This window comes from Sebastes umbrosus, chromosome 12, assembly GCF_015220745.1.
Source record: "Sebastes umbrosus isolate fSebUmb1 chromosome 12, fSebUmb1.pri, whole genome shotgun sequence".
Taxonomy (NCBI): domain Eukaryota; kingdom Metazoa; phylum Chordata; class Actinopteri; order Perciformes; family Sebastidae; genus Sebastes; species Sebastes umbrosus.
In genome coordinates this window covers 15863448-15872765 of record NC_051280.1, presented here as the reverse complement: position 1 = coordinate 15872765, position 9318 = coordinate 15863448, and positions in this window count along the sequence as shown.

The following is a 9318-nucleotide window of genomic DNA, read 5'->3' as shown; positions in this document are numbered from 1 at the left end:
CCTCTACACCAATGACTGCACCTCAGGAGACCCGTCTGTTAAACTCCTGAAGTTTGCAGACGATCATCGCTGTGGAAAACTGTGGAGATGACTGTGGACTTCAGGAGGAGCCCCCCCTATACTGCCCCCCATCACCATACCGAACAGCACAGTGTGCTTTGGAAGCCTTAAAGTTTCTGGGATCCAACATCTCCCTAACCTGAACCCTATCAGATGGTTTGTTTCACAGAACCATCTGAAAAGCCGTCATTGGAAACTGTTTGGCAAAGGGCACTTTCAAAAAAAACTTGGCAGGTGATTGGATGAATTATCTGTCAATCAAACTAACAAAAGCGAAACTAACTGAAGGCGAAAACATGGCCGTACTTTACACATTCAGTGTCATTCTTAAGCTTCTTTCAGTGAAGAAATACTCTCCAGTTCTTATATAACTGATGCTATTGCAACATCTATGCTAACCGCTTCAGGAGCCGCCATTGTTGTTTAGAAAGTTCAGTTGCTCCGTGTCGTCTCATGATAAAACGGTGCCTTCAAATGAAACGCGCAAGCTCGTGTTTACAACATGGGAAGTCGTGTACACAATATGCTTGGCGTTCAAGTGGTGTAAACACGACCCCCATTTGAAGGCACCAATAGTCTCGCTGGGTCACACACACCTAAACCACGCCCATAGCTGTAGTAACTCCTCACAGGACTCTGATTGTCTGGTGGGCCGGACACAAACGCATTACTCGGAGCCTGATAAGATGGATTTTCGTGTGACATTTGATCCCTTGATTCTCGCGTGATGTCGTGAAATCGCGAGAATCCAGCTGCCCTGCAAGGTTACCATCTCCCAAGACCTCAAGTGGACTTCCAACATTGACAACATCAGGAAAAAATGCCCAGCAGAGGATGTACTTCCTGCGCTATTTCTACACTACAATGATCCAGTCTGTTCTCTGCATGTCCATCACTGTGTGGTTTGGACAACGGACAATCATTGGTGCCAGCCTGCCCTCCATCCAGGACTTATACACCTCCAGAGTCAGGAAATGGGCAGGAAGCATCACTGCAGATCCATCATACCCTGGACACAACCTGTTCAAACTTCTCCCCTCTGGAAGGCGCTACAGAGCACAGTACGTCGAAACAACCAGACACAAGAACTGCCTCGTCAAATTAACTCACCAACTCAGCTTTTATTTTGAACAGCAGGTGGCATTGCTCATCTGTGTAAAGGATGGACAGTGAGACTCCGGAGCTCAGATACAAGTCAGATATAAAATGATACTACAACCAAAATCTTTTGAGTTTGAAACAACCAACACCTTGACTTGTACGGTAGCTATAAAAATAGTGTCTATAATAATTTCTTAGAGCCAAAGTTAACGTGTTTAAATTTCCCCTTTTGTCAGACCAACAGTTGAAACCCCAAAGGTACTCAGTTGACTCATAAGAAACCAGTAAATATTCACATAATATTCACAATATTCACCTAAGTGATTAATCAACTTATCATTTCAGCTCTATGGTGCATCACTGAGTTTCATATTAAAGTGGTTTAAGTGAGGATGACACACTCATGTAACTGAGCACTACGCAGAGTCATTTCAAAAAGAGCAACTGTACAACTTTTATTTCTATTCAGCACAGTTAATCTTTTTTGTTCTTGAGAAATAATTTCAGTCACGTACAGTGCCTGTACTTGAAGAAGATATTCCATGATGCGCTATTATTATCAGTGTGGAAACATAAGAAGCGTTTTACATTGAGGATGTCAAAGGGTATTAAAAGTTAGTGACAGAATGCAAAGAAAGCTTAGTCACATACTCGTGGATCTAACACAGCAAATGTCAGTGTGGATCTCCTAAATGCCAAGAGAGGAGTGGAAACAAGAGAGGGTGGGCTGCGGCTTGTCTGAGGTATTAAGACACAGTATGTATATATACATACATTTAGATGTGTAATGTATATTTACAAGGCAGTATTCTCTTAGCATAATTAATATTCTATAATGTGAAACAGGTAAAGTGACATTAAGCCATATGGTTTTGATGAAAAGAAATAACTGGAACAGATATTTTAAAGTAAATATCAGACGTAGCGAGCACCAGATATTAAAGAGTAATGAAATGCAAAATATTATTGAGCAGAAAAGCTCTCTTGCACTGATCTTTAAAGGTTTCAAGTCTGTTGCTTTTCCCAAAACTTGCAACGTCACCATTGCACTACTAATGAAACAATGCTACATCACAGATGCAATGTGAAACTCACTAGATGGCAGCAAAAGGAGGATTTACAGCCTGTGTTTCATCACTGTGAAACACCACAGTGTGGCTGGCAGGCTCTACCGCTAGAGCTCACTCTACCTTCACAGCAGATTCTCTAAACTCATTAACACCAGCAACTCCTTATCTCATATTTTATCCTTTCATCTGATATCCGTAACATAACACACATCATAACAACCAGTCTCTCCTTTCACTCAGATACTGAGCATCACATTGCTGCTGAAAGGATTACCCACCATATGTTCAGCTAACTAATTAAATTAGATGTGACATTTAGCTGGAGGATAACGTGGGAAAAGTGAGTGCAAAGGTGAGCAGATAATGCACAAATAAAATGTACTTTAAAGATAACACAAACATGTCTTAATATGCAGGTAATAAATGTAAGTGCTTACAGGTTTCTAGACAAAACTGAAATATATAAAGTAATATTATAAGTAGACAAGAAATAAGAATGAATGATGTACATATCTATTATATAGTGCAAACATTTCAGACCATAATATATTTAAGTATAATACAAAATAAACAGACAAGTTATCACATTGATATTTATAAAGCATGCATCTGTGGTGTTTGTTGTCTGAACTTAAAGTAATTATAACACTATGATTAAAGAGGAAACTCATTTTCATCAGTCGCCAGCATTGTCCCTGTCATAAGAACTACACATGAAATCTGATGCTACACTACAACACAGCAGCACCATGCCTCTGCTGCCTGCTGGCAACGTATCACAAGTTCTATTAAATAACTTGTCGACCTGATCTTTGCCACAGAATTCAAAGTCTTATATTGCATCAGTGATAAATCACGTATTTGATGCCAACTGCATCATAGTGAACATAGAATAAACAGAGCAAATAAAGTGCAAACAAGGACACTGTTGTATCTGGTGTCCATTTAAATAACTTTATGTTTAATCAACAACCTCATTCTTCTGCCAAGCGTCACCTTTAACATATATGTTTCTCTACTATTAAACACTTTTTGAAATGACTATTTCTCCAGCCTAATAGGTGATTACCACAAGGACAGTGAGATTATCAAGTAAGGGAGTTTATTAAATGTTGGTGATCCACCAGCTGCTGCCATCTCCTCTGAAGACAGTCCAAAAATTGTTGAAAGGATCTATAGTATTAGTAACTGATCAAGGCTTTAAAGGCCACCGAGAAGCAATCACACAACTATTCATTGCTGAAAACAATAAATGATGTGATTTTCTGCAGTATATTCCTGATGCTTGCTATTTGAAACAGTCATATTAATAATGTTAATTAATAATGATTAAATTGTAATTAATATCTTGCAGCATTGCCATGTAGGGCTGCACAATTAATCTAAATTTTATAGAAATCGCAATATGGCCTACTGCATTTTTCAAATCGCAGGAGGTGCAATATTTGTTAAAGGTGAAATGTGTGTCAAAATATCATTTTAAATTAAATAATGTGGTGCTGCAGAGATGTCCTGGCCTGCAGATCATATTCTACAGACTTAAGAAAATGTTTTTGTTTGGTACAGATCCCCGCAAAATAATAATATCGAAAATCATATCGCATTTGCACTATCAGTCAAAATAATTGCAATTAAATATTTTCTCAAACTTGTGCAGCCCTATGGCCTATGGTAGACCTAGCATCCTACATAATCATATGCAAAGGTGGAAAATTGTCTTGTCCAGTCATTAAAACACACAATAGTTTGGGGAATTCTTAGACCATTAACTGCACAATACTCAAGTGAAAATGTAAAATATTCATAGCCCCACTAAATCAACAATTACCATTACTACAAGGTTAATGTTATGTTCCTTTTAGAAAACAAAAATGTGTGAGTGTTCCTCCACTAATTTGTGAGTGTTATTCAACAAGTCAAACAGCCTTGTATATACCTGAATGGCAGGGGAAGTGGATGCTCTGTGCACCCTCCTGTAGCAGAGTAAATCGCACAGCCTGCTCCAGAGGTAGGAGGCCACCAGACACATGCTGCTGACTAGCCAAATGTCCAAGCCTGTGACAAAGTTCTCCATGACTTTGACTTTATTTTTCATCCTTCTTGCTTTTCCTATCTATAACTACAAAGCAGCTCTTGAAGCTTAAGGAGAAGAGTCTCAAGTGGGGAGTAAGAAGAGATGACAGCTCCTTCTCCGGGTACGGACCGCCCAAACATAACTATCCTCCACGGCCTCTGATAATTCAGTCAACACCCCTCTCCCATCAGCACTCAGAGCCAGAGGACGGGTAGTTTGTCCTCATGACAAAAGAGTGACAGGTGCCAGCAAAGCAAAGCTCATTCAGACCCCCTCAATCCTTCCATCTTCACTACAAAGCAAGACTTTGATTCTCCTCTCAGAAATCTCAGAATCTGAATAAATGAGACACAGTCCACCGAAATTAATCCTCAACACAGTACTGACATTAAAAAGTGAGAGAATTGTGATAGGGGGTCCAGTCTCCCTGTCAACACATACACTTGGATGTGGTGTAAATAAATAGCCTGTGCTATTGGATTACTGTTCCAAATGTCACACACACTATCACATGAGCTTACACTCAACGCTCTCAACTTAGGCAATTTTATGTCAACTCATATGGTTTTAAACCTAAATTATTGTGCAAATACAAAAATAAAGTTACTAAATGTCAATCCAAATGAACAATTAAGGCATAGATTGTTTAATAAACGAGGGATCTCTGAGGATTTTTAATCTCAACCATATAATCTCTGTATTGTGCAACAACAACACTTTGGCTGTGAAAGCCATATGGCCACAAGTCCAATAATGCATCATCTGGCTGACAGTGGCCAGTCACAGCTATGTACGGCATGTCTGGAAATCTCCCCGGCCTCCTCTGGCTTCACCGCCGGCTCTGCCAAATACAATAATGAGCTCACTTCTGGATGGGAGCTGGGCTCTCGCTGCCCAAATGAAACTTTTGGCTGCCATGAGAAAAAAAAGCCAAACTGGTCTTTGATTACTCACAAAGTCTCAGTTTGCTTTATAGTAGACTACTTAAATTACAACTGCAGCATGTGGTTGATTGAATCCCAGACTACATGTTTTACGCTATTTTCATTGATAAAACTATATATATATTCAAAGCTATCAATTTCCCTTCAAGCTGCAGTGGGTAGAAAAAGAAAATTTTAAAAAGTTATTTTTATAAAACGGTCACTATATCCTGACAGTAGTGCATGAGACAAGTAATCTGTAAAAAATCATGTGCCTCTGTGTCCTCCGGTGCTCCCAATGGCATCTGCAAGATTTCACATACCAGAGGAAAACAACCGATAAGAGCCGAGCTGGAGCCTGCCGTATCTGAGCAGCTGTCAATCACTCGCGAACTCCGATCACACGGTCAAACTAGGCAGCGCTGATCAAATACGAATCAATATTCTGTTACTGTAATGCCAATTTCTCTCCTCAAATGTTTTCAGAAACATCTTGTCATCATGACCTGTGATTGGCCATAGTCTCCCGTCAGAGGCTAGATTTTTTAAAGCCTGAAAACAGAGCCATGAGGAGGTGCAGAAGTCTAGTTTTCTCACAGAGAACTTGAATTACAATATGCTGAAAGGTTATTATGGAATTTTTGCCCAATGATGCAAAAAAATATTCTGCCTACTGCATATTTAATTGGCACTTATGTGTTCTGAGTCATTCAACACCATTGCTAAAAGAAATACCTGTCAAAGTTGTCTAAACTTGTTATTTTTACTATAAAAGAGCAACAGCAGTGAAGTTTCTGCTGAAAATTAAGTAGATTAGTGTGCATACTACATTCCTGTTATTTAAAAAATGCGACTTTTACCACCCTCTGCTGGTGCTCCGGCACACTCAAAAATCTGATTAAAAGGACAAAATACTGTATATCAGCACTCCTTGACATAGTCTGAGTATCTTTCATATGGAATTTATGAGCTGCATGGATACCTCTGGTTCAAACTTCATCTCCCAGAAGCAGCGCATGGTTTCCACCTTCTCTAAGTAGGGGACGAAGGCCAGCTTGGTCATGTTTCGGCTGTCAGCACGCTGAGGTACTGACCTCAGCTTGGCCATTTTCCCTGAGGGGGACACTTGGCTGCCAGCCGTCTCCTTATGAGCTCTCTCTCCGTCTTCCTGGCCCTGGTTGACCTCTCTGGTGTGTTTATGTTGGCTGGGTCTTTTATCTGAGCAGAGGAGAGTAAAGAATCAGAAAGTTTGTAAGAAAACAGCAGCAAAAAATCATTTCAGTTTTTCTTCTTCATTTTTTTCTTTCCTAATTGCTAAAACACTTACAGTAAAGTACCATAATATTGAGAGTGTTAAGGTCTTGCATCCATTAAGTGAAGCCAACATATTTGTAGCCATAGCCCATTTTAAAACCTAAGTGGCCATTGAAACAACTCAAGGTTGGTGGGGCTGATGAACAGGCTTCAGATGGTTCATGCAAATGATAATAGAGTTGGTAAATAGCTAAGTTAAAGGAAAATCTAATGGAAATGCAAACGAAACTTCCTATTTGTTATTGTTAAGTCATTTATTTCTCCATTGATCTGTGTTGTAATTTCATAATGTATTTGTGTATCGATCTATTTATTGTTTAACATCGATTATACATCCCTTGTTAATGTGACCTATTTTTCAATTAAATTAAATTGTTAAATTGTAAAGTCGATCAATCCTGTTTTATTGTTCAATTACCAAGGGCAACTTTAACCTACTTTTACCCCCTTCCTCACACTTAAAGTGCAATAGGTAGGCTACAGTTTTTCTAGCTTTGCTATGTAGTAATTTGATTACACATTAATGTAGAAATATGCAATATATAAGCACAAAACTGACACAATTAATGCTTTGAAACTACATTTTTTGACACGACAGAGCCTCAAGATTAGGTAATGGAGGAGCATCCATAATAAGGACCTTATCATTTCAATCAATATTACAAAACAGCCTCATGAAGATATGAGTGCAATCCTTCGGGGTAACGAGGGCTCATTTATTAAGATCTGGAACCCCGTCCTAGATTATTTACCATCAGAGCTCAAACACACTCTGTTGAAGGGCCAATAAACCTTCAGGGTGGAAGCAAATTATACCTAGTGCCACGTAAAACATAAAATATATTTCTATGATCACCCTTTACCATTCATGAGAGTCCGAGGACAATATACTTTACTCTATGAGATATTATCTGCTATTCCTATTGTTGTCTTTTCTTTTATATTTATTTTTACAGTCACATTTAACCACTCTATGTTATTTTATGTCAAATGTCCTTTTTTATCTGTTTTCATAATTTAGTTATTTTTATGTATTTGTCTTGGGGGGGGGGGGGGTCTGACTGTATCTAATAACTGTTGAACATAACATTGCTGTGAGCCTTCTGTTCTGAAAATAATAAAAATATGTTGAAAAAAAAAATATTACAAAACATATTTTCCAATAAATTAAAGCTAGTATAAACCAGCTGACACACAGTAAGCATGGAGCGTTGGAGCCCTGGGGACAGATTGCCCAAAAATCTAGCCTTTATCATTCATCATCAACTTTGCCTTATCATCATTCCACTTGAAAAGATCACATTATGCCCTCAGAAATTAATACAACACCTTTCTGAAGATTTGGCAACCCTATTTAACCTATATAGACTCCTTACCAATACCTATATCAGATTTGATATAACAAAATTATCAGACTTGATGCATCATTAGTCATCTGAATAAGTCAGAACACTGCATCTCGTTATTTATGATTTCTTTATGTGTGTATTTAATTTGTTTTTTTCTATATCCTTTTTAATTCAATTGAAAGTTAACTAGCCTACTCCTCTTGAGTATGGTTCTTTTTCAGTTTGTATGTGGGTGGGATAGGGAGGGAATTTGGAGCCATGTTTGTGGGAGTTTGTGTTTTGTATATTTGGTTAACTAAAAAATTTGAAAATAAAATATTCTAAAAAATTAAAAAAAAGTGCCTTATCATTTGCAAAGAACCCCGAGGCTGCGTTCACGTACTATAGGAAAATACGTTTTTCCTTCAACCCATTAAAGAAAACTGTTCCTTCACATTTATTTTTGCAACGTTAGCCAAACGTAATCCTAACGGTTAAACAAGAAAACAACCCAACTCCAGTTTCACAATGTCCATCTTGATGTAGCCTTTGTAGCGTTTGTCTCGAAAAAACACAAAAGGCAGTCAGGAAATCCCCTGATGTCGGACCGTCCCATCAGCACGTGAATGCAGCACAGACAGCGAGAGAAATGAGAGGAAGTCGACTAAATAAATTGAATTATCACAATCTCCGAATAAACTGCATATTAATCAGATAGTTAAAGAGTAAAGTCACATCTGGGTGTAACGTTATTTAGGCAAAAAACAACTGTTTCCAACGTTAAATCAAAACCGTGTTTGGTCACGTGATTAAGAGGTCAAAAGTTTTGCCGGCAACTAGTGATGTGTCGGTAGCGAACGAACCGGTTCAAAGAGCCGGCTCTTTTAAGTGAACGATAAGAGCCGGCTCCCGTCCGAGAGCCCGTCCGATCTTCTCCGCGCCACGGGCACTTCATGCACTGACTGTGACTGAATGTTATGTTAATGACGTCCGTGCGACCCATCAGGTGATGACAGACAAGGATCATACCATCAAGTAGAGAGGAGCGGGGGTGCGCGGTGCGCTGATGGTCTACAGGTACAGTACAAAGCAGGAAGGAGAGGAGGAGAGAAAGAAAGAGAGGAGTGTGGTGCGCGAATAGCAGACAAAATGAGTGACAGTCAGAAACGAAGCAGCATGTCAAATTATGGTATTCTGGAAATTATAAGGTTTAGTATAATTATATTGAATATATTAAAGGGACTGTTTGTAACTTTTTACACGTATAAATCTACCTGGTCGGTTTCCCATGCGCGTTCACATATGCGCGCTCGCGTGTGGCCCAAGTCTCTGCTCCGCTGCCTGCTTGCCTTCACTCACACACCGCGCGCATTCTCGCTGTCTTGCTCCACCTCTACACGTGCATGCAGGCACACTACACACTGCAGAAGACTTCGTAGCTCTGAGAA